This window comes from Stenella coeruleoalba (genome assembly GCF_951394435.1).
Source record: "Stenella coeruleoalba genome assembly, chromosome: 13".
Taxonomy (NCBI): Eukaryota; Metazoa; Chordata; class Mammalia; order Artiodactyla; family Delphinidae; genus Stenella; species Stenella coeruleoalba.
In genome coordinates, this window is record NC_137159.1 from 48,733,946 (window position 1) to 48,758,485 (window position 24,540).

Here is a 24,540-nt window from a genome sequence, read left to right on the forward strand (position 1 = left end):
AGTCGATTCCTAAGGTTCTCATGAAAGGTTTTTGTTTGTTTTTTTAACATTCAAAGATAGGTGGCAAACTCACTAATATGTGTTTCTATCCCAATATTTTGACCATGAGGGCTTCTGCAGTTAATGACTTACAAGGAAGGGTCATGTTGCTCCCTCATTAATCTTGCCTCAGAATCTCCTTGGGCTATTATGCATTTCTTAGCCTCTTTGTGCCTCCAGAATGCTTTGAAACACCTATTTCCCTCCTGCAGAGTGAACATTATTCAACATAGTTTGTTGGTAGGGAAATGAAACTGAAAGGGGAGGAAAGGATTGTACTGGATAAAACAACCTAGAATGCTTTTTTGGAAGTTTTTTTGTAGCTATGTGTACTTGCTGGAGTTTTACAGTCAGTTGTGCGAGTAGAGACACTGCCTGTGTGAGGAAATTTAGAATGCTACCACTAAAAGTTGCTTGGGATGAGCCTAAGGAAGGATTCTAGAAAAATAAATAAGTGAAATGCTAGGGGGAATTAAATCCCTACTGAAAATTTCATCAACCTAATTAGATCAGCGCAGGCTTTAATTACATTGAGAAACTTTTAGCACTAAAAATCTGGAAGAAGCTATGAAGTGGATGAGGTTCAGAAAATATCCTCTTATGTAAACATTTTCACCCACTGTGAAGAAATAGTTGATACCTGCATGTAATCAGCATGGTCCTCTCTGCCATTTGCAGTGGCATCGCTGTAATTCACACAATGTACCAGTATCAGCACCAGGAAAAAGGTGCAATATTTCCTTTGCGCAAATACCTCTTAATTCCTGTCTTACTTCTTGTGGACAACAGAGAACTTTAGAAGATTGTGAAGGCTTCTCAATCTATCCCCTTCTATAGTAGAACCAGCTCATCAAATGTGGGTTCCCAGGTGTCCTTCTGTTCTGTCTTATTTCCCTCACTACTCAAAGTGAGTTCTTTACATATAAGAATAAAAATCCATGGCAGAATTTGCATTTTAAGTTATTTTTCCAATTTTTAAATAAAAGGCTTTGTGACCTGTTGGAAAAATTTGACCTCAAGGAAACTTTGGAGGGTAAGGAGATCTTCACTGAAAATCATGCAACTTGGGAAGAGGGAGGACTTCTTTATCTGGGAGAACGTCCTCATAGGGGTTCCAAAGTCATGATTAAACACGTTTCTCCCAGGTTTTCATTTCCTCCAGACTCTTCCTTGTTGGGGTCCCTGATACCTGTAGATAGTTTCTGCCTTTCCTGTCTTATTACATTGTCACAGTCTATATATTGATAAGTAGCATTTTCTAATGCATTTATGTTAACCTTCCCACATGTCTCATTCATTCTTCTGGAAAGAGAATTGCTGTTTGCATTCCCATCTCACTTCCTCCTAGCCATTTTCCATACATATCCGCATGTTTTTACTCACCATATTATTACATAGCTAAGGAAAATAAATTCTACCTTAATTATGTTTGGCAAAATGTCCTCAAGTTAACTAACCATTTTAAGATAGATTTTACTAATGTTCCCCAAATAGTAGACTGTACAAAAATACAAAAGAATTCCTGTAACACAAGGACTCACACATTGGCTCTGGGCTGCCTTCCTAGAGGTAGGGTCTTGGTTTAGTGACTTGTAAGAGAGCTTAGCTTAGCCTAGATGAAAAGGAGGCAAACTGACTTACAGTGTTGGGCAAAGATTCTAGTCTAGAAAGAAAATAAGTTTCTCCACCTGAAAGAAAAAACCACAGAAGATGGCAGTTTGCTTTTAAAACTTTAACAAGAAAGCAAGATGGAGTTTGTGGGAATGTCAAAGAATTTGACAAATTCTTATGTACCATTAACCTGATTTATTATAAGCCCTGCCTGATGTCTTTCAGATCTTGGAAATACTGAAATGTGTTTCAACTCTTCTGCTGTAATAAATTGTTGGCACTAAAATGCAGACAGAGGTCAATTACCCTTGCCTCCTTTTCATTTTCAAGACAGAAGACCACAGCTTCTTTTAAGTCAGAAATCCCCCTTTCCTTTTAGGATGTCTTTTCAAGAACCCCTGTGAGATAATAGTAATAACCTAAGTTGAGTACTTTTCCTAGTTAGAGCGCATTGCCTGAATGAGCTCATCTAAACATACTCTAGTGATATAAACTCGGTGGTACCTAATTGTGGCTAGGATTATACAAGGCATTCTACAAAGGGATGCTAAAAGTCACAGCTATTATAAAAGGGTAAGAAGAGTTGGTATATTTCAGAATAGTAATAATAACATATTAAGCATTTCCTATTTCTCATGTGATTTCTACAACACCCAGTGAGCTACCCCATTGTACCTAGGGCACAATCAGCAGAGCAGCACAGCAAACATAACAAGTTACTCCTAAAAAATAAATTAATGAAACTTTGTGAAATAATTAGATATTCAGTATTTCAAACATAGCAGCAAGGTAATTATGGAAGACAAACACCATTTTTTTGCGTGTGTGTGGTGGACTTAATGGCATTTTATCTTAGATTTTGCTTTTATTATTAAATTGCCTGGAGGGGTGCACTGTCATTTTTTCCCAGTGCTTTGTATGTTCAAAAGTAACTCTCTGAGCATCTCACAAGTTACATACTAGCAGTATCCCTATTTGACAAATGACATGGAGACAGGAGAAGTTAGGTTACTGACTAGGAGAAAACAATCACTAAGTAGCAGAGCCAAGATCTGAATCTTAACTAATCTGACCACAGGACTCTTGCCTTTAACAGCTACTCTATGTTGCTTCCTTTACTCATAATATAATCTTACTTCTATTTCCTTGTTCTCAATATTTTTAGTAAAGTATAATTAAATGAAATGAACTTTATAGGAACCTTGAGGAGAAAGAGAACACAAAAATGCAGCCTAGATTAATAGGATGTTGCAGAAGGGGGTGTCTAAGTGGGAGGGGAAAGAGCAGGAAATATTTCGTGGATGCCCAGTTACACGTGAGCTTCCAGTGGGGATTTTTCTCTTACTGTTCTAACTGGCACTGGAATGTCACCTCTGTGAACTGCTTCTCTGCTCTGTAAGTCTGTATCCCTTCCTCCTCTAAGGGTGTAAAAAAGATAATAATGCTTGTCATAAATTTCTGTACTCTGTAGCCAACCGTATGAACAGGGATACACAAAAAAAAACACATTTGGAAGTACTTTCTACATTTCTACAAAGTATTGGCTTCATAGATTGCTAAGGGTACATTTCCTTCTGTGCCTTGTAGCCTTGGGGACAAGGGAAATAAGCAATTAGGGCAGAAACCGGGCATTTTGCCATAGGCACTCCTCTTCGAGATTGGGTTCAGGAAGTCCCATCTGCTCAGGTCCCCAAGGAAGTGGAACTCAGGTCTTTAGTCTCCAGAGTATCTGGTGAGTTCTTGTCTGGAATTCAGCTTTTTGAACATAGCAACCTCCCTTCCAGGGGACCCACAGATTTCTATTTCCCATCATATTCGGCAGATGCCCCATAGCCTGGAACTATATCAGCAGTTGACATAATGCATTGCAGTGCTTTCAGATATCAAGCTAGCATAACGTGGTTTGGTAGGGGTTTCAATGACATTTTAAGGAATTGATGCATATTATAGAATATGACATTTTCTAGCCCAGCAGAAAGCAGTAATGAATAATGTCTAAGACTTAACATTTCCTCTTAATTTCAGCACCCACTAGAGTACCTTGTTTAAATTGTTCCATTCACTTAGGTATGTGTGCATTCAATGAGTCAACATTAATCAATACCTACTATGTGCTAGACTCTGTACTACACACTGGGGACACACAGGTAAATAACACACCTAGGAATCTGGAAGGAGAGCCTGACAAGCAGAAAATTAAAGTACAGGTTCTTTAAATGAGGTATTGAAAATTGCTCTAAAAATGCAGCAGAAGCTGTCATTAATTCTGCCAGAGGAAATCTATAATACTTTCAAAGAGAAGGTGACAAAGTAATCTGAGTTATCCTCTCTGTCTCTCTTCGCTCAGCTCTATAATGGGCATGATATTACGTGGGATTAAAGTTCTGCTCTCAGAATTTGAAAAGAATAGGAAAGATGAGATGATATGAAGGATTCGAAAACACATTACAAAGAAGAAGAAAAGCTCCATAGAGATGCAAGCTTGTACTTTACTGAGTTTGAGCCGTATTTTAAAAATCTGATCTCTATCCAAAACAAAGTGAATATTTTGGTCTTCATGTTGATTTCTATTATGAGACGATATACTCTCGTCTTAGTTCTTTGGATCAAGTGCTGTGTTTGGAAGAAAATTATTCCTGTACACCGTAATTGGCCTCTGTTTCAGGAGAATTATCACTATTGAAACACATTTAAAACAAATTAATTACTTTAAAATGAAAATAATTCTGTTATCATTCAGAAGCATGTGATTTTAAATAATAGGAAAATGAGATTTTTATCTTTGTTGAGTAAATGTTCTGCACACAGAGAAATTGGTGACTCTGAGTGTTCAGTTTAGTTCCACATGTATGATATGACTATCTACTATGTGAAGTACCAGGATATGATAATTAGGTTGACATAGGTTATCTAATCCAGGTCATGATAAATGAATTGTCCATCAAACATATATATTTTTCTGAACTTAAGTTTCTAAATTTGAATCAAATGTGATGACAGTAACCAGTTATAGATTGGTATTCCATTAAATTAGTTAAGACAGATTGCTTTAGAATCAGACAGACCTGGGTTCCAATCCTGGCTCCATAGACTTAGTAGTTGTGTGACCTGAGAAAAGTAATTTAATGTTTTTTGCTTCATTTTTCCTTCACTCTAAAGGATTAAGTGAAACTATGTAATTGAAGCACTCAGCATAGTACCTATTATACTGTAATATTTCAATAAATGGTGTGTGTTAACTACAAATACATTTCAGGTAGGAATGTGACCTATACATATATATTTCACAGACATGTAACCTATGTAGTCACACAGGGCCCTCACACACAGAAGGACCCTGCTCTTGGTTTAATATCTTCCTCTTGCCATCTTGAAATTCTTCATAACTTTTGAACAAGGAGCCCTTCATTTTTATTTTGCACTGGACCCTGTGAAGTATGAGGACTGTCCAGGTTGCAGACAAGTCTATGAGATTTTGCACATATTATCTCATTTTAAAAATTATTTCATTTAACTGTCCTAACAGCTTTGTGAGGAAATTGAATTGACTTGGAGGCCACAAGTTATTTATAACATCATCAAGGCCACATCACTCATGTAGAAGAATCCAGAAGAAAACCTCTGTTTATTGACTCTAACCAGTGTGCATTCCTCTTTTGTTCACCTGAGTTGTAATAGACACCTTCCAATGTATCAAAAATTAGTAAAGACGACTGAGAAACTCAGCGTTTTTAGAAAAACACTGATATCTTTTTAATAACTGGGAATAGTCACTTAATTTTTATAGTTCAAATGCAAATAGTTTTTTGTTTTTACTTTTTAAGGATTTTATCATCATCATCAGATTTCACATAACATTATTTTCCAAACTCAGTCACTGTATTCCTTCCCTGCACTCACCACCTGTAGACAAAGCACAGTCTCATATGTAAGACTTCAATGCTTGTTTGAAAGAGTAAATTGACCTTTTTGTTAACATTTTCTTCTATAAGGTCTCCAGACTGAAAGGTATGATCACCAACGATTGAAGTCAATCCTTCGTTAACATTACCTTTTGCTATTATTTAATAATTATTTGATTTATCATGGATTAATCAACACATTTATATAAAATTACATGGTGTTTATATAGAACAATTTGTAAACAGTGGCATGCGACTTAAAGCAGTAGGTTTTAGGTAGTTTAAAAGGAAGCAATTCTTAGCCCATTTAGGGATTTACTATTCAAGGCGTGGCCTGTGAAGCAGCAGCATCACTATCACCTGGGAGCTTGTTAGATGAAAAACCTCATGCTCCTCCCCAGATCTACTAAATCAGAATTTATATTTTAATAAGATCCCCGGGGGATTTCATATGCAAATTAGAGTTTGAAAATCACTGAGCTAGAGCACCTCAGCCATCATGTTTTGTTGACATCATTGACTGTAAGATGTACAGTTACGTTATGATTGGCATTAAACACTGCCAATTAACCTAGGCTAGAATGCACCTCAACTGCAACTAAGATCTGTATTTTAGACATATTAAAATATAAAACAGTGTATAATTTAGTAGCTCAGTAGTGACCCTGAGGCTTACAGCCAGAGCCTCAGCATCTCAAAGTGCCAAGACCCTGGGGACACCCTCCCGGGCTTAGTTCTCCCCCAGCCCCTGCGTGGGCTCAGCCTTCTTCGGAAGATGGATATCAGGATCTTCGCATCCAATTACACTGAGGGCAAATGAATCACCGGGATCCACCCTGAGCCAGGCCCCCAACAGTCTAAATTTAGAGGCAAATACAGTCTTGGGATGAGTTGTACTTACTATCCAAGCAATAAGCTTTTGCTAACGAAAGAGTTGGAACTAAGCCCATGACCATTAAAGTAAAATGCCTGTGTGTTTTAATAACAATTTTAAACTAGGTCTCCTAACCTCTATTTGATTTTGAGTACTGCTTTCATAGCAAAATTTGTTCACTTGCAAAAGTGCTGAAAATCACTGTGTGCAGGTTTACTTGGGTTAATTATTATTTTTGCAGGGTAATATTCTTATGCTGAATTTTCCATATATACTCATCACATTTTTTCAGGCCATGGTTTATTCAGGATTATTTTACCTTACCAGAATTTGCTAACTTAAACAGATTTCTGTGTATTTATTTACATTTTAACAACTTTGTAACATAATGGGTTATGCCCTAAAGGAAGTAAACTGTTCCTTGGATATAAATTAGACAGTTGGGGATTTGAGGCATTAAGGAACCATTTAGGGAAATGCTCCTTCTGCAACATGAATTTTAATAAGAGCCCCCTAGAGGCAACTAAGCGGTATGACACCTCTCTAAACTGAAGCCACTCAGCCTGAAATTTTCTTGGTGATTAAATGAACAGAGATGCTTTTAAGTGACATAAATGGGCAAACCATTAATCCCAGGAAGAGTGTGAAGTGTGTGCTTACGTGATGCTTATAAAAAGATAACTTTGTCTGAAGTGAAGTGGCTGCAGACTTTGCAGTAAGAGAGGAAAGTACAACAGACCCCCTCAGAATTTCTTTAGGACACCAGATTTTTATGGTACTTTATAACTTTCCCCACTATCTTCCTCTAAACTCAATTTGTAATTAGAGGCTATTTGTTCTTGAAAATATATTCAAACTAAATTTCTTTGTCTTTATTAGGTTAGAATTACACTGAAAGTACCACCACTTACTTTAATCCCCCAACCAGGGAAATGCAGCCTTTTTTTCACTTCATACAACTTTACTCGCACTTTTAATGCAACTCTTTCTTTCTGTCTTGAAAATACACATAACGCAGGAAGCAATTAAATTTGAAGTGGAATATCCAGAAGTGTAGTTTAAGTAATAGGAAAGGTTTTTACGTTCATATTAGTTTTTCTTTAAGTACTGTAGTACTTATGATTCTTGAGTAACAATCCTTCGAAATGTGTACATTTATTCACCAAGCCCTCACTGAGCGCTAGCTATGTCTCTAGCACTGATTAGATGCTGGCTTTACAAATATGGATGATTTTCATTGCCTTGGCTGGATTCTGAAGACACATAACCATGAAAATGAATTTCAGTGCTTTTAATTCAACAACAACAAAATGTATCAAATGACCTCCATGAAATGAGCCTGTGCAGGATGCCAAGTGAGGATAGAAAAAGAATAAGACATGGTACAGATGAAACGCATAGGTAATTAGGTCACCTGATTCTGCTTTTCCACCTCACCTTGGGCTTATCTCTATCATAGTATTGCTACTATAATTGTATCAGTGTTTGATCAACTAGGGTTTCTCAGGAAGATTAAGCCCTAATGCCCTAAGACATCCATTGTATGTAATAGTGCTAGTTATGTATCATCATCGGGAGAACCGAGAAAATAGTTACTCAACTAATTTTCTATGTTCTGTGGTTCAGATGAGGACTTTGGTTGAGAAAAGCTAGGGGAGACTTTTTTGCTAGCAGGCATTGTGACTATTTCTTTAGTGCTAGAACCTGAGGCATAGTTGGTGCTCTATAACCCTTGAGTAGATTCATTATAATTATACTTAAGTGAGATAAGTTCTACAACAAAGGTTTGTGCTGCATTCTAGGGCAACACAGTGTAGAGAGGGGCGGTCAAGAAATGTAAAAAACCAGACTTTCCCAAGGAGATACTATTTGAGCTTAGCATTGAAAGGAAAATAGTATATCTCCAAGTGAATAGGATGTGAACTACAAAGTTTGAGACAGAGGATAAGTTGGAGAAAGGGCACGGTTGTAAAAGAATACACAGCCATGCTTGGGGGAATGTCTGGGGTCAGTCAGTGTGACTAGGGAAAGGATGTACAGAAGGGAGGTGAACACTGACGCTGGATAAAAATTGAAGGAAATGATGTTGAAAATGGATAAAATGATGACAGGGTATGACTGCCCCAATGGTTGAAAGTTTTGTGTATTAAAAATCATCTCAGAGTTTATTAAACTGCAGGTCCCTGTCCCCATAGCTTCTGATTTAGCAGTGGACCTGAATTTTTAACAAAAATTTAAGGTAATACAGATGCAAATGATATAAGGACTTTAACAAAGACTGCTACTTGTTATAGGGTTCTATGGATACTTCTAGAAAGGTCTGTGATAGGGCCAGGATTTAATATGAAGGATCAAAAGACCCTAAGCCTCCAGTTTAAAAAGGAGAGAACTGAAACACACCAAGGGAGAGATGTTAAGGGTTGATCTAGCAAGGGAAGAATGGGGAATAACAAACAATCCAGAGGGACCTCAAAGGTAGAATCGAGGTGACTGGATGAGTTTTGGGGAAGAAAGAATAAAAAATACCAAGACAAGACAAATCTATATATTTCAACCAAAACAAAGCAATCAAACCAGATATTTTTCTTCAGATCAGAGCTCAAAGGAATGGGGAACAAGGGCAGTGGGAAGCATGAAGGAAGTAAGAAAACTGGCTTCCCGGGATGCACTTTTTGACTCTTTGGCCTGCACAACCCTGAAAGTTGGCCAGCACGTGTGAAGTGTAACCCAATGCGTTCTACTGAACCTCTCTGAGCACCAGGTTTTTCATCGGTCAAGGGAGGGGATTAAGTTTTATGTACTTTAAGGTCCTTTCCTACAATCTTTAAGTCCTGAGGTAAACCCTTCCTATAGTAGTGGTTGCAAACACATAAGCATTCTTTTACAAAGCTATCTGCAAGTCCTATTCTCAAAAGTCCTCCAGCCAAAAAGGTTCTAACATATCACTCTCAGTGACCTTCATTATCCTCACAAGATAAGAAAAGATAAGATTTTTTCCACCTCCCTGATCAAAAGCAAAACAGAACAAAACAACAAACAAAATACTCCTAAAGTCTGAGACAAAATGTGGGTTGAAAGAGATTCCTATCTTCCTGCTTAGTTTATTATTTTTTCTTTCTTTCTTTTCACGTTGCCCTTAAGGAAAGTTTGGTAAAGGCTCCAGAATCAGATTATCAAGAAGCAGCACAAATTTAAGAGTCTTTCTCTGCCCAGGCCCTTGAAGTCTTTCTGAGGCAACCACCTGCTTTGATGCTGGGAGGCCAGCATTCTCATTAAGCTTTACGGTTTTCAATCAAACAAGCTTCATCGCTCTAAACCCGTAGCCGGTCCCACAGTCCAGTAATAGGGCATATGATGAAAACATCCAGTGTTTTAAAAAATTCAAAACACGAGATATGCTTCCACTGCTATGTACCTCCTTGATTTCTAGCAAAGGTAGGTGGATGGGTTCTTCATGTCATTGCCTCGTAGTTTATTTTTAAATAACAATTTGAGTCTAGGAGAGGGATGGTGCTTGTGAACAGGTGAGTGATCTCTGCCAGAGAGTAGAATGATATTATTTTAAGAATGGTATTTTTAGGGATTGGCTTCGAGGAAAGTTTTAGCCTGGAAATTTTTAACATGGAGCAGGGAGATACCAGAGGCCAAGTATGTCTTCGGTTCTTTGGAAGGAAAAATACTCATACCAATCTCTCCCTCCCGGCCCTAGGGCTGCAATGCATTAAAGAAGAGAAATCAGAGAGGAACTGTCTCTGCAGTTGGTACTATGATCACACATGCTAAGCAGTGAGTAAGTGTGGGAGGAGGTGAAAATGTCAGCAGAAGAGATGGACGAGGTTCAAAAAGTGCTTTCTCCTGCTTCAGGGTTATTATGGTCTGCTTCCCTCTTTGCCGGAATCCATGTTCCCTTTCATTCTGTTAAGAATACAGAGTGTATCTGAACCTCCAGTAATTTCATTAGGAGGGAAGGAAAGAAGGAAGGAAGGAAGGAAGGAAGGAAGGTGGGAGGGAGGGAGGGTGGGAGGGAGGGAGGAAGAAAGGAAGGAGAAAGAGATTGAGAGGGAGAGGGAGAACTTATTTTTGATAATCCTCTTTCTTAGTGGGAAAAATAACATACAAAATTGAAATATAAGAGCAACTATAAGAAGGTACATGATTCAAAGAAGAAAATTCTGCATGGTGATGAGATCTTTTAACAAAAACAATTAAATTTTAAATACAGGAGATCTCTAAGAGGCTTGAAAGAAAAGAAAAATTAAGAGACATGATTTAATCTAGCTTTCCGTGGAATTTTCCAGGATGCCAAAACCAGATCTGAGGAAGAGGTGGGGGATGATGTTTACTCCCACTTTCCCATCCATATTCCTGGGATGTTATTTTTTTCTTTTACTTTATTTTTTGGTCCTGAGATCCCATATCCAATATAGTGCATGTGTGGTTGTCTGCATTTTCTGTGCCACCTAGCTGATGAATTTCCCAAATCTGGATGAAATACATTGGAGTCCATTAAACTGTAGCTGTTCACATTCCCAGCCTTTTCCATAAGGCTATACAATTTTAAAGAAAAAGAAAAGATGGTATCATTTCATCCTCTTCAAAATGAAGGGAGAACTGAAGAGGCATGTTTTGGCCTCTCTGTTAACCATTAGCAGAGCTGGGTAGAGAAATAGGTCTTACGATTCTTGCTCCAGACTCTTCTGCATTATAGCTCCTTCTACCGGCTTCCATCTTATTATTGATTCCTTCCTAACTTCGTGGAACCAGTGAGCACTGCAGGTATCTAAGATGTCATAGTTCTGTTTGATAACACCTGGCTTGTGTCTGACTAATCAATGAGATAAAATTGCCTCAGAGCAAAGAAGGAGCTAAGCTTATCTTATGCAACAGTACATTTTCATGGTATTTAAATACACTCTAATCTATTATGTGCATGGCAGACCTGGCAGACTGTAACTAAATTGAAGTGGTTTTTAGATCCTCCAGGTCAACTCTATATAAACTTATGAAAGTCTACTTAAAGCAGGTGTTAATGCACAGTAAAATTATCATGAAAAAATTTTTTTCTTAAGCTTGTAGCTTAATTTCAAATTTCAGACTCTTCTCTCCACTCTTCCTGTTTCTTAAGCACTTTCCAAATGACCATTTTGGACCTTCTTGATTGCATTGCAGAAGCCAAGGTCATGATTTCTGAGAGTTAATCTCATAATCACTTGAGTAACTCAAGCCTGTGACTTAGTATATCTGACCCCATTCATCAGAATTTCTATTGTTCCAGTAGCATACTAAAACCCATGTATCTAGCATGTGTGTCAACCTAGTATCACACCATTTGAAGGACAGACCCAAGAGCTAAATTCTCAAATGCCTGAGCATATTGGATCCTTGCAACACCCTGATTTAATTTACCTATAAATTCCTTCTTAGGTAGTCATGTTATCCTATAAACATCAAGTGTTAACATCAGAAGAAGATATAGCAGCATATATCATAGTGGTTAGAAAAAAAAACAAAACACCTAATGACACAAGTGAGGAAACTAAGGCATAGTTAGATTAAGTGACTTTCCCCAAATTGTTATTACTATTATTTGCAAAGATGTCTCTAATAAGTTGGGTATCCTTGATACACCCAATACGATCTTCAGTTTACCAAAATAATAACCATGTTGGTAGAAGCAAGTGCAACATTACTCAGTACTTCTTTCCCCTAATTTTCATTTAAAGATAAACTTAGAATGGGAAAAGGCATTTTCCCATTGCCAGTTTTTTAAATGTCACAATCTTTCATGTCATTTTTCTCTTCTTTTATTCTTACCAGAACTTTAATGATCATATGATTCCACAAGCATCTCCCAAATTAACCTTGAGTTTCTTGTCTGTCGTCATCTAACAGAAAAGTTTATCACGAGCTGTTGGAAAAAGGTCACAGTTCAGTTATTCCTCTAGAAACTTTACTTCTAAGTTGAGCTGTGAGCTTTTGCAGGGCCCATAAAACATGTCTTTCACATTTATTACTATCCCTTGCCACAGAAAGCAAATCCTAGTATTTTCACTTAGAAATTCCACACACACCCTTACTTTTAGTCTCCTATCATAACCAAACTCTACAGATTATACTATATCCATCACTGCAAGGATGTAACTGTAATTAAGTAATAGAATTCTAATTAAGCAATTATGTGTGTTCTTATCATTTTCAGAAAAAAAAAGTAGTTCACGTCAGGATTTTTTTTTTTAAGCTTTTCAACTACCTGCTGTATTTAAGCAGTTCTTTCTTCTTGCTTTTGGAGTCAGGTACCTCTCTTCTAATTATTATTTTTGTTCCTCATTTAATCTAAAACTCTGTCTAGGCAATTTGCAATATTAATTTCTCATATAAGCAATCAGTCTGCTTTCCTACATTTGATTTTGCATCCCCCAATTTCTGATATGCCTTTCCGCTCTCCTTCAATTAGGTTTATAGTTATTGAGATGACTAAAATCTACTCTACCGACTGACAAAACAATTATTCACCCTTTCCACCCTGTTTAAAATGCATTAAATTTCTATCCACAACTGGAATTACAGTGCATTTTCTGGCTTCTTATAGAAAACATCAAACCATTTCTGATGATTTCCTTTTCATCAAGCGCAACTGCCTCAACCCCAATTAGCACGACAAATTTCTCAATCATGTATTCCTCCTCTGATGAAGAAATTATGACTTGGTTTCTGGGATGTTGACTCACACAACTTTCACTGAAGCATATTTGCTCTGAATTACTTCTCTTTCTCATTTCTCCTTATCTTAAAATTCCTCTTTCATGCAACACCCAACCCCTCATGTTTTTGGAAAAGCATCACCAAGTATATTTGCTTTATTACACCATAATTTTTAAGTCAAGTGGTTTTTTTTTTTTAGTATTTTGCACTTAGCATTGTGGGAGTACTCACAAGCTTTCCCCCGAAATAGCTTACCATCAAACTGGGAGGTCAGATGTCAAAAAGTAAACATATTTGTTTATTTCTTCAGTGTTTAGTGATCACCTTCTAAAGCCTCATTTTATTTGGAGCCATTTGATTTATCAATTTTTATAAGGTCTGAATCCGGCCTCTTAGTGAGCTTGTAATCTAAGAGTAAGGTGGTTTATTGTATGGGCCTTAGAGGAATACCGCCTAGGACTTGGTTTTTGTCTGACCTTGTGCAAGTAAGTCACATTCTGTCCCTCTGTTTCCTCATTACCTCATTTATAAAGTAGAGCTATAAAAGTATCTCATGAGGTATTTGTGAGGTTTAAATGAGATACTTAATATACCTTTAGGAGAATTAAGGATTAGAGCTGATAAGCATGACTATGGCTGGCACTGAGATATTTTACACATACTGTTTAATCTTCATAATAAACAAGTAGGGTGATCATTATTCTCTGTGATTTCTTTTTCCCTCTAAGGAGATGGCTCAGGAAAGCTAAGTAATTTGTCTGAGGTTTCATCCTATTAGTACATTGAACAAAGTTTCAAAATAATTCAGTCTGATTCTATAACCTGTTTCAGGGCAACAGCAGGGAGAGAGTTGAATAAAGGTAGAAAAAATAAGTTCTGTTTTAAATTCATTCATTTATTTGTTCAAGAAATTGACATGGAGGAGGTACTGAAGCTTTGGAAATGGACATGCTCATTGAGAAAAGTAATGAGGGGAGCCAGGAGGAGACTCATTCATTTTTTTTATTCTAAAAAGTATGTACTGAACACTGAGCTGCATTCCCAGTGTGTGCTGGCTGCTAGACAACAAACAAGAAAATCTATTTTGTCCCTAAAAAATCTGCAGAGAGATTCCTCTGCTGCTATGGAACGCAGGACAGATGCTCAAGAGAAAGATTAGGAGCCAGTCACACAGAGGAGGTATGAAGATTTGGGAATGTACATGCCCATCGGAGAAGGTAACTAGAAGAGAGGCAGGAAGAGAATGGAACCCCTGAACCTCGAGAAGTACCTATGTTAAGAAATAAGGGCAGGGAGAGAAGACAGGGAAGAGGTCAGAAGGGAAGGGAAGGGATGTACCCCAGAGTCTAGGGCAGGAACCTAATGACAGGTAAGACCACAGGAGGGGACAGCTTGATAGGGGGCCTTATGGCTGGAGAGGAGGAGGTAGATGCTTGAAAGTAGACACTTGGGCCGCTACAGCATATCAGAGACACCAAGCCTGCTGACACGTCAGTCAAAGTTATAAGGGATTGTGATGTGGCTAGAGGATTATTCTCATTTGAGGCAACTAGGACAAAGACCCAGATCAAGCCTAGGACAGAACCATGACCCTCCCAAGACAGGCTCCACCATCTGACTTTGCTTATTTAGAATCAAGTCCTAGGAATTTTTTTCCATAAGCCTCTTAAAGACTGAGGAGCAAGCTAGCAGGCCCCTTCTTCCAGACAGACTAGGGCAATCCCTACTGCAATGTCCCGTGTAGGGTGGGGCCCCTGCAGTCTTCTGAACCAGATGGGCAGATGGGTCCCTCCTCCCAGGGAGAGCCGGCAAAGTTCACCATCTGTTTTGCCAGATACAAATCTTTCTCTTTGTAAGTTTGACCTGGCCGAGCCATTTCTTCTAGTAGTTGGCGATGAAATTTTTGTGAACTACACAGCATTCCAGTTCAGGCACAATGGAAGAGTGGAGAGAGTTAAGGATCTAGAGTTAGACAAATCGGCACTCCAATCCTGGGTCCAGCATTTCTGACGAATTGTACAACCTCTTTGTATGTGAGTTTTTTGTATAATGAGAGAGGATAACAAAGGGTTATTTTGACAATTTAAAATGGCGTATATCAACCTAGAAGCACAAAGAGAGGATGCTCCCCAAAACAGAAGCATTTTAAATAGTATGGCATATATTATGAAAAACAGTAACAGTTATTGTAAAAGACATGGGAGATCTGAGAAAGGACAAGGATCTGAGAAAAGGTGATAGAGGCAACTCTGAAAGAACAATGGTCCCAAGAACTCAGATAGCAAGAGGTTAAGGAAAAAGTGGATAGTGAAGAGATAGAAGAGGTCTTTTTTTTTTTTTTTTTTTTTTTTTTTTTTTTGAGGAAAGTTGGCAATGGTCAGAAGGAGAGATAGACTATTTGGACTATGGATGGAAGAAGTCTAATGCTGAAGGGAAATTTCTAACTCCTGATCATAACTATGAAATCAAAACAAACGTGGAAATCAGTTCTAATCTAGCTGGGAATACAGATGCTTTTGAAAAATTAGTTTTCTTATAGGAAACCACTAATGGAGTTTTAGGGGTACGTTAAGAGAGAGAAATTGAAAATGCTGGAAAGATAATAGCTTCTATAGCATGTTGTTTATTCTTCCTTTATAGCCTTTATTTATTTTTGCATTGTTTCAGCTCTTGGGCCTCATTTTATTCATGCCATAGCAGGCTGAAGGGGAACTATTAAGAAATGCAGTTAATAACAGCGATGGACATTAAAATGATGCTGGACTCTAAGCCCTCACTTGAAAAAATAGCTGGGATGCCTACCCCTCAACTCCTTCCTCCCTATGGCAGAATTCCAAGTGATGTGCATTCTCTGAGACAGCCTTTCCAACCTTCCTGGGACCACCATGGGTGCTATTCTTTGATCTGCTTCCATTAATCTTACATTTGTCTGCCAGGGAAAACTATTCATACTCATAGTCTCAGATGTAGACCCTGACACCCTTGCTAAGGTGCTTCCCTCACTTGGAACAGGGGTGGGGGTGAGGAGTTGGCCAGGAGCAGGGCGAGGTGCACCTCTTTTCTTACTCTGGCACATAAATCATAGTCAAAGAATTTGGAACATGCCCCACTCCCTACAAAAAAAAAAAAAAAGCAAGAGAGAGCAAGAGAGAGGAAGTAGTACAGAGAACAACTGAGTAACCTTCAAAGCATCTCTTATATCTCAAAACAATTAATTAGAGACCATATTCTTTCCTGCTTTCAAAACTCAGAACATATTTTCTGTCAAATCAGATCACAGTCTAAGAAAATGTTCCTTTTTCTTGGTTGAATGTCTTAAACTCAGCACACTAGGGTCTCACCATCATTTCCAAAGCCGTCTTTATATTTTATTCAAGATGCCCACTACAACCTCATAAAAATATACACCCAATGCTCGATCTCCCCAGCATACCAGAATTTCCAACCTGGATGTGCAAATTGGACCCAAATCGGATGCTTCATTATTGTTTCTCTTGGTTCCTTCTGAGCAGAGGTCTTCTCTTATTCATTAGAGTATCCCTCCTAGTGCTTGGAGAGTGGCTTGGACATAGGCACAAAATACAGGTTGGCTGAATAAATGAGCAAATAAATTGGTATAGAGCATCACAGAGGGGTCAGCCCTAAACAGTATGAGAGTCTTCTCTAATGTTGAGGCAGGATGGAAGGAAGAAGGGAGATGAGGACCCTATGGTGAAAGATGGAGAAAAGGGAAAACGAGAACCCCCCCAAGTTTAGCACCCTTTTTTAGGATTCAGGTAGTGCCAGACGGAATGGAATCAAGGACGAAAACATAAACATAAATAATTGCTTCAATGATTAAGTAAGCACGCAGCCCATTTATACCATTCCCGTGGGTCTTTAGGAAGAGACATTCCTCAGCCCATTTTCTCCAGTCCTTGCTCTGTCTTAGAAGGCTTTATTTTTTGGCTTAATGATTCTCTTTTAGCATAACACACACTACCATGTCTAATACAGTTGTCAGAAGGTCTTTCTCCATGTTTCATGATCTGGAGCAAATGGTTCCCTCTATGGCCCACCCGCACTGATGCTTACAGGTGTTGAAGGTTGCCAGATAGTTCTATTTCTTTCAGGACAAGGAAATTTATAGACATATGAATAAAGTTTCAGTTTACATAGATATGACCATATGTCCTGATCTACCTTGTTATCAAATATGAAATACAAAACTAAGGAATTTTAAACATACTTTTATAAGTTCAAGTATACCTTATCAGTTTGGAAATATTTTTAGCTGTAATGCATAACAATTATATTATTGTCTCAGATTGCTAATTTTAAAGAAATGTGTCACTATTTATTAGTTTCCTTTTCACAATTTTCCCCTTTTTAAAAATATCTTTTCATAGGTTTCATAGGCTGGGATGCCAAGGGTATTGTTGTCATACAACTTCAAGTGTATGATAATATCTATTTTCCTTTAAGGTTTCTAATATGTGCCATCCAACAGCATGTTTTCAACATCATAGATGTATTGGATATAAGAACAACTATCACTTGCCACATAAAACACCTCTGTAATCTCTAAAACATGGCCAAACATGTAGATGTTACTAAAGAAGTCAAGGGAAATTTGGTTACTTTCCGCTTTGCAAACAACAAATAAAATTACATTGTACAATTAATACACAAAATCTATTCTGTTAGAACCACCAACCACAGTGATCAGATCTACTCCAAAAATATGATGCTATATTTGGGTCTATTTGATTCATAAATCGTTTTCCTTTCTACTGTCTAAATCTTATTTTATGAGTCATGGTTTAAAAATGGATAGTATTAAAGACAAAAGTTGAATGTCTTACTATATTTTTAATTTAAAATTTTTTTCATTTTAACAGTTTTTAATGAAAGTTGTATATACGATTATCTCTGCATCTTCTCACTGTTTCTCCCTCATATTTGCCCTTTTCCTCTCCTACTTGGCAGGATTTGGCTTTAGGCTCAAGGATCTTTTTTTGGTCTTTGCCCAGTTTAGTGACAACCACCTTGCTGGGGTGAATGCGTGCGCGCTCAGTTGTGCCATTAGCCTTCTCCCGCTGCTGTTGCTCAGCGTAGATGACATATTTCTTTCTGGAAACCTGGACTACTTTGCTAATTTGCTGCCCTTTGTAGCACCCTCACACAACTTGAACTTCATCCTTTCGGATGGGCATGAATGGAACATTGTCCTTCTGCCTCAGCTCTTCGGAAAGAGGAGAAGACATAATCTTCCTGCGAATGTGGGAAGCGCGTTGACATGCCTTTTACGGTTCTTGCCTCAGTCAGAAATCACAAAGGGATTGAATTTCATTTTGGCCGCTGGCGCTTCAGTGATCTTCCTGTATTTTTTATACAGCACAGTTTGTCTAATAGAGAAGCTATGGGAGAAAGGTATATACTTGGAAAGTCCATGTTCTTTAAGTACATGTATACAAGTTTCCATTGATACCAGGTGACGTAGGCCCCATGGGTTCGTGTCCAATCCATTTGTCAGTGTGGAAGAACTGAGCTAGAGCTGGGCTGATTGGGATGAAGAAAATATTCTCTGCATATCTTTTGTGCATTCGCTTAAAATGGATCCCCTTAGGTATCTCACGTAGCAAATACTCACCTAATTATGCTTTAGTTTATAAGGCTTAGGAAGTAACACTTGATCAAAAACCCATGGCTCAGGCTTCCCTGGTGGCGCAGTGGTTGGGAGTCCACTTGCTGATGCAGGGGACACGGGTTCGTGCCCCGGTCTGGGAGGATCCCACGTGCTGCGGGGTGGCTGGGCCCGTGAGCCATGGCCGCTGAGTCTATGCGTCCGGAGCCTGTGCTCCGCGGCAGGAGAGGCCACAGCAGTGAGAGGCCCGCGTACCGCAAAACAAACAAACAAACCAAAAAAAACATGGCTCTGTTCAAATAAACAGCACAAACAGTCTGATCTTAGATAATTTCATTTTGAAATGACTGAGGGCAGGGCATTGAGGGAGAGCTGGAGGAAAACAATGTGCTCTATTTGGACCAGGCCAGGGGCTTTTTAAGACTGGCAAGTCTTGATCACTACACTGATTTTGGCCCATTAGGCTGGGATGCCTTCCCCAGGAACGGCTGGGATGTGCCCCAGGAACGTGCTCTGTTTCCCCATCTTCATGAGAAGCTTCCTGATGCTGGTGTTTTGGTGCAATTTTGTCCTCTGCACTTAGATGACATTTTTTTTCCAGACTTCTTTCTCTAAATTCCTCTGTGATCATGTACACACCACACACACATGTTTCTCTCTATGAGTATCCTTTCCACTGAACTAAGTTCCTGTTTAAAAAAAAAAGCATCCAAAAGGTCAAGCTTGACACAACAGATTACACGGTCTTAGAGGTGGACAGTCTGTGCTCTGAAACCTGTGACCCTCTCTATCCTGGTTACCGAGAGAACCTGGACGAGTCCTGGAAGTCTTCTTGCTCTTTGCTCCCTGAACCGAGAGCAAGCTCTGTTTCCAAAGTCACCTCTCCTGATTCCGTTGACACCACAAGCTCAGAAAACCCTCCTGTGCTGTCATTTTTAGAACGTCTGTTACATCTCACAGAGGCTCTCTGGGCTCACGTACTTGCTACCCAAGCGCATGAAGAAGATGACCCACTACCCTCTTTCTTCTGGGGTGTGTACACCGTAGGCAGGTGACAGTTTACATGCTGTCGTTTTAGGCCTGTTTATGTGTTTCTAGTGTCATTTGCCCTTGCCCTTGAAAACTCTGGAAATTGACTGCCGGAGTCTCAAATCTGGCTTTAATACTTAGTGATTGTGTAACTTGAATGAGTTTCTTTATTTCATCTGTAAAATAGAGGTAATAGGAGTAATTGTTGTAGCCAGCAGGCAGGGCTTATGTTAAGGAGATGCTGCATTCAAAATGTTTAGCACAGGGAGTGGTCCATGATAAGTGGTCACTAAGCTATAGATGTTATTCTTATCCCCTCCTTTATTATGTGTTCTTGGACCTTCAGGGGCAAGGTTGGAAAGGATTTGAGGCCTGCTTAACCAAGGTCAAAATTTGGATCCAGCAAAATAACTGTCTGAGATACACACAAAGGGTTTTAGAAACCTCAGACATGTTGTAATTCTGTGGGAATGTAGCTTAATAGCCAAGGGAAGGAAGCCAAGCCTGAATCTTCGCTGAAGGGCACTTGACTCGTGTTTAACAGGCAAACTGGGGCATGCTTCCAGGCTCAGCTTTGGGGCATCTGCTGAGGGATGAGAAAGATGCTGTCTCCCACCTAGCAGACTCGCTCCTCCCCAGCACAGCACTGAGCCCTCGCTGACGTCAGCCCCCTTGGGAAGAGCTGTGAATGCAGGACAGAATCATAATAGCAAGGAAGGGAACTGGAAAAAGATTCAGAGAAACATCAAGGAGCAAGGAAATCACAGGCATCGTGATAATTAAAATTAGATAACCCAGAACTTCCCCAGACCTACATTTCTTACGTCACTGTCATCTTTTGTCCTACTTTCCCCTTTCTGTAGATCATAATCTGTCTTTCCTTAAAGATCTGAGTCAAACATGTATATATGGAAGAGCTTTCCTTGAGTGTCCTGTTTATAAAAAGAGAGAACTTCAGACTCTTTATACTGAATAGCCCTTCCTACCTTATGTAGCTATTTTTTCCCTTTATCCATTCATCAAACATTTATTAATGTGGTGACTTTAGACAAGAAATCAAGCTTAGCGCTGGGGATAAAATGTTGAACAACTTCAGTCTCTGTCCTCAAAGTGCTGCCTCTATACTATCTCCCCACCAGATTGTTGGATGAACCCCTAAAGCGCCGTGGACCCTTTCTTTGCTTCTTTTCAGCACATTGATCACTACTAGCCTTTGCACGTATTTTGTCAGCCGTTATGTCAAAACTGTTCACCAAAAACAGAGACCTCTATGGAAGAAACCATGTTTGGTACAGAACACCCTCGATTCCGGACAGGAAATCAGAATATTTAGAGTATAGTGGGCTAATGCCAGTTGTCCAGGAGAATGCCATATAATGTCCCATGTTCTCATGGATTAGGGATGTAAAAGTGTTCAGATCATGGGAAAAGCTATGTATACTAACAGAATACTCTGGATTGTTTCATAGATACAACGGCATCACAGAAAGTAGTTCACAGGCAATGTTATAAAGAACCAGCATTTCATGGAGCTATATGAAACAGTGCATGTATTGTACAAGCACATTTTGTAACCATAGCACTGTAAAATTCTATCTTTGTGAATAGTAAATACAATCTTGATAAAATCTCCAATTGAGAATTTATCTAACGGTTCTGATTTAAAACTACATGTGAATAACTGATTTTTAGAATTAATTGAAAATGCTTTGGAAACATTCCACACTTACAAGGGCCTTTGAAGTTTGTAAAGTTTTAAAATTTATTTTATTATACTCAATACTTGAGCAGCAATGAACCTTACATAGTAATTGGCATATAACAGGTGCTGCATAAACATATCTATTCACTAGAGTATCCGTTCATTCACATTTGTGAAGAATCTGCTATATTCCAGGTACTGTTGGATGTGACAGGGTATAAAGCAGAATGGTTTCTGACTTCCCATGGAGTTTACAGTCTAATGGGTGAGAGAGACATATGCCTAGAGAACCAGCAGTAGTTAGACACCTGTCTATTTTCAGAACAGATAGGATGAATTTCTGATTAATCTGAGAAAATTAAGAGAAAATAAGTGAATGCAGAAAAACCAGTAAGTAGCTGAGAACATGCTAGAATGGAGATATGGTATCTGAACCATGGCACATAGTATGGTAAGGAATATGTGAAGGGGAACAAGGTAGACGGCAAGCACCCCAGGGTCGTACATCTCCTGCATGCTCACATTTTTATACGGATTATACTCATTCTACACACTGCCATTAAAATATGTGGTTTTATGAGGTACAGATTCTTTGAGTCCTTTTTGTGAAAGACCCAATACCACAGTTATTATTTGAGTTTAGCAATGCTATTTTTTATTATTCAGCATTGATCAATAAGGCTCTAATTCTATTTTTTTCACAATACTGCATAGTGGAACATGAGGAACACGTGAAGAGCGGCTTCCTCACTTATAAGGTTAGCCTTTTGGTTTTCAAAAAACGCCTATTGAATTCTGGATGTCATTTCTCAAGTTGTAGCTTTGCTAGAGCATGGTCTAGCATCAGCAGAACTGGATTTATGGCCTGGATGTGAGATGTGGGGAAACAGTTTACTGTGATATGCCCCAGCTTCCAGCAGGTTTGTTTGTAGGGATTTTGCTTACAGGTAAAATGCCTCATCTTTACTGAGTGCCAAGAACATAGTAGGCACTCAAAAAAAAAAAAAAAAAAAAAAAAGAAAAGATAACTCTACCAGAATAATCATTATAATACTTTATTTCATTTACATTTATTTAATACTATCTTACCATGGTTGACACTGTTAACTTGGAAAAGAACATTCACATATTATCACAACTGATTCTCACAAGACTTTCCCAAACCTCAGTTTTATCTACCACATTCATAATTGTACCATATTTATATATTACCTATATTATCACTTAATATTTTCCATTTAAACTTAATTTACTTTTGAAATTAATCTCATCTTAAAGTAATATTATCCATAAAATTACAACTTTAATATGCTAGTTATTACTTTTTCCTTCCAAGTACACATCCAAATAAATATAACCTGGAAATCAAATACAGTTCTTGAACCACCTAACAGCATCCACCACATCACCAGGGGTATGAGTCCCAATTTTCAAAATTACAGGGCAACTTTGTGAAATAGGTGCAACAAGGATTTTTATGTTCATTTCTCTAGTGAGACACTTGAGGCTCAGAGAAGTTAAGAAGGTTTTTATAGTAAAACACAGTCTGTACAGCCAGATATGGAGAGATGGTGTCTCACCTGAGGTCAGGGATCTGGATGAAGACAAATCTGGCATTGGAACCCAGCTTGCACACCTCCCTGTTGTAAATTCTTTCTAGCTACTCTCTCTTTTTGGAAGTTCTTTCTCCTAATAGAGAACAGAAGCAATATGGTGGTACCACATGCAAGTATAATAATGACAGTCATGAATATTTGATTTATCTAGCATAAGCTAAGAACCCAATGTGTATTTTCATAAAGCTAGTTACAATAACAGGTGATTTATATTAAAATAAATATATATTAAAATAAAATAATAGTACATTATTAAAAACATTTTATTACATATCTACCTAGACCTCTAAATTCCCACATCGTTTTCAGTAACTGTTGGGACATTCACTTCTGTGTATCCGAAACCCTTCTGATTAGGGAAAGGGTAGCAAAACAGATATACACACTCTCACTTTCACTGGAATGCAAAAGAATTTGAGGTTAAAGCAAAACGACTTTTAGTAGAGGCATGCTATGGGGCTGCTAAGTAAGATTTCTTAGATATGTCCTTTGTGAGGAGAACTCCTTTGGTTAAGCCATTATTGACTCGTATTGAATAAGACTTTGACCAATATATTCATTCATTCAATCCCAAAATTTTGAATATGTTCATACTATGTACCAGACACTATTCTAGGTTGGAATACAGTAGTGAACAAAAGGGCTTTTTTTTTTTTTTTTTTTTTTTTTTACCTTTATGGAGCTTATACTGACTGTACTGTAAGGACCTAGACACTGAACAAATTTTAAAAATATATAATTTTTCTGTGGATAGTATGTGTTTTTGAGAAAAATCAATGTCCCTGGGCCAGGAGAAGAAGAGGGTAGCAATTTCATATAAGATGGTCACAGAGTTCTACACTGACGAGGTGACATGGGAACAAAAACCCGAAGAAGGTGAGGGAGTGATCCTGTGGCCACATTGAGGGAGATCATTCTGGGCAGACAGAGAGCAAGTGCAAACACTCTGAGGGATGAGCAGATCTGGGGGGTTCCAGAAATAGCCAAAAGGCCAGTGGGGCTGGAGCAAAGTAAGTAAGAGGAGGTGAATCCCAGGGGTAAGGGTCAGGGTCAGTTTGAGAAGGACTTTGGCTTCTTGTCCGGAAACGTATATGTCACCAGCCTGTTTTCTCCAGCAGAAAGAAAATCTGTGTGGCTCCGCTCTCAGAGGTGTTCAGGAATTGTCACTGCCTACCAGAGTGCCTGAATGGATGCTACCAAGTATAACTGAATGAATTCTCTTAGGAGACTGGTGCTTCCTCAGGTTACTGCTTTATGTTTCACTAAAACACAAGACTCATAATCGTCACTAAATTTGGCAGCATGAATGAATCATCTGAATGAGTTCAGTGATTCTCTTTACTGATGCCCCATCAACAACCGACTAACACACTGATTGAGAAGGAAATCATTCACTGAGTAGGTAGAAATGTCTGTGTGCTTGATACTTTTAATAATTT

The 24,540-nt window shown here is 38.5% G+C and overlaps 1 protein-coding gene and 1 pseudogene across 7 annotated transcripts in view; one reads left to right on the forward strand and one right to left on the reverse strand.

The window, feature by feature from the left end:
* The window catches only part of NRXN1 (neurexin 1), a 961,338-nt gene that overhangs the window by 282,730 nt on the left and 654,068 nt on the right, over positions 1-24,540 (forward strand). The window lies entirely within an intron of this gene.
* LOC307196550 (large ribosomal subunit protein uL24-like) lies at positions 18,012-18,460 on the reverse strand (annotated as a pseudogene). The gene has a single exon. The product of its transcript is annotated as a large ribosomal subunit protein uL24-like (transcript).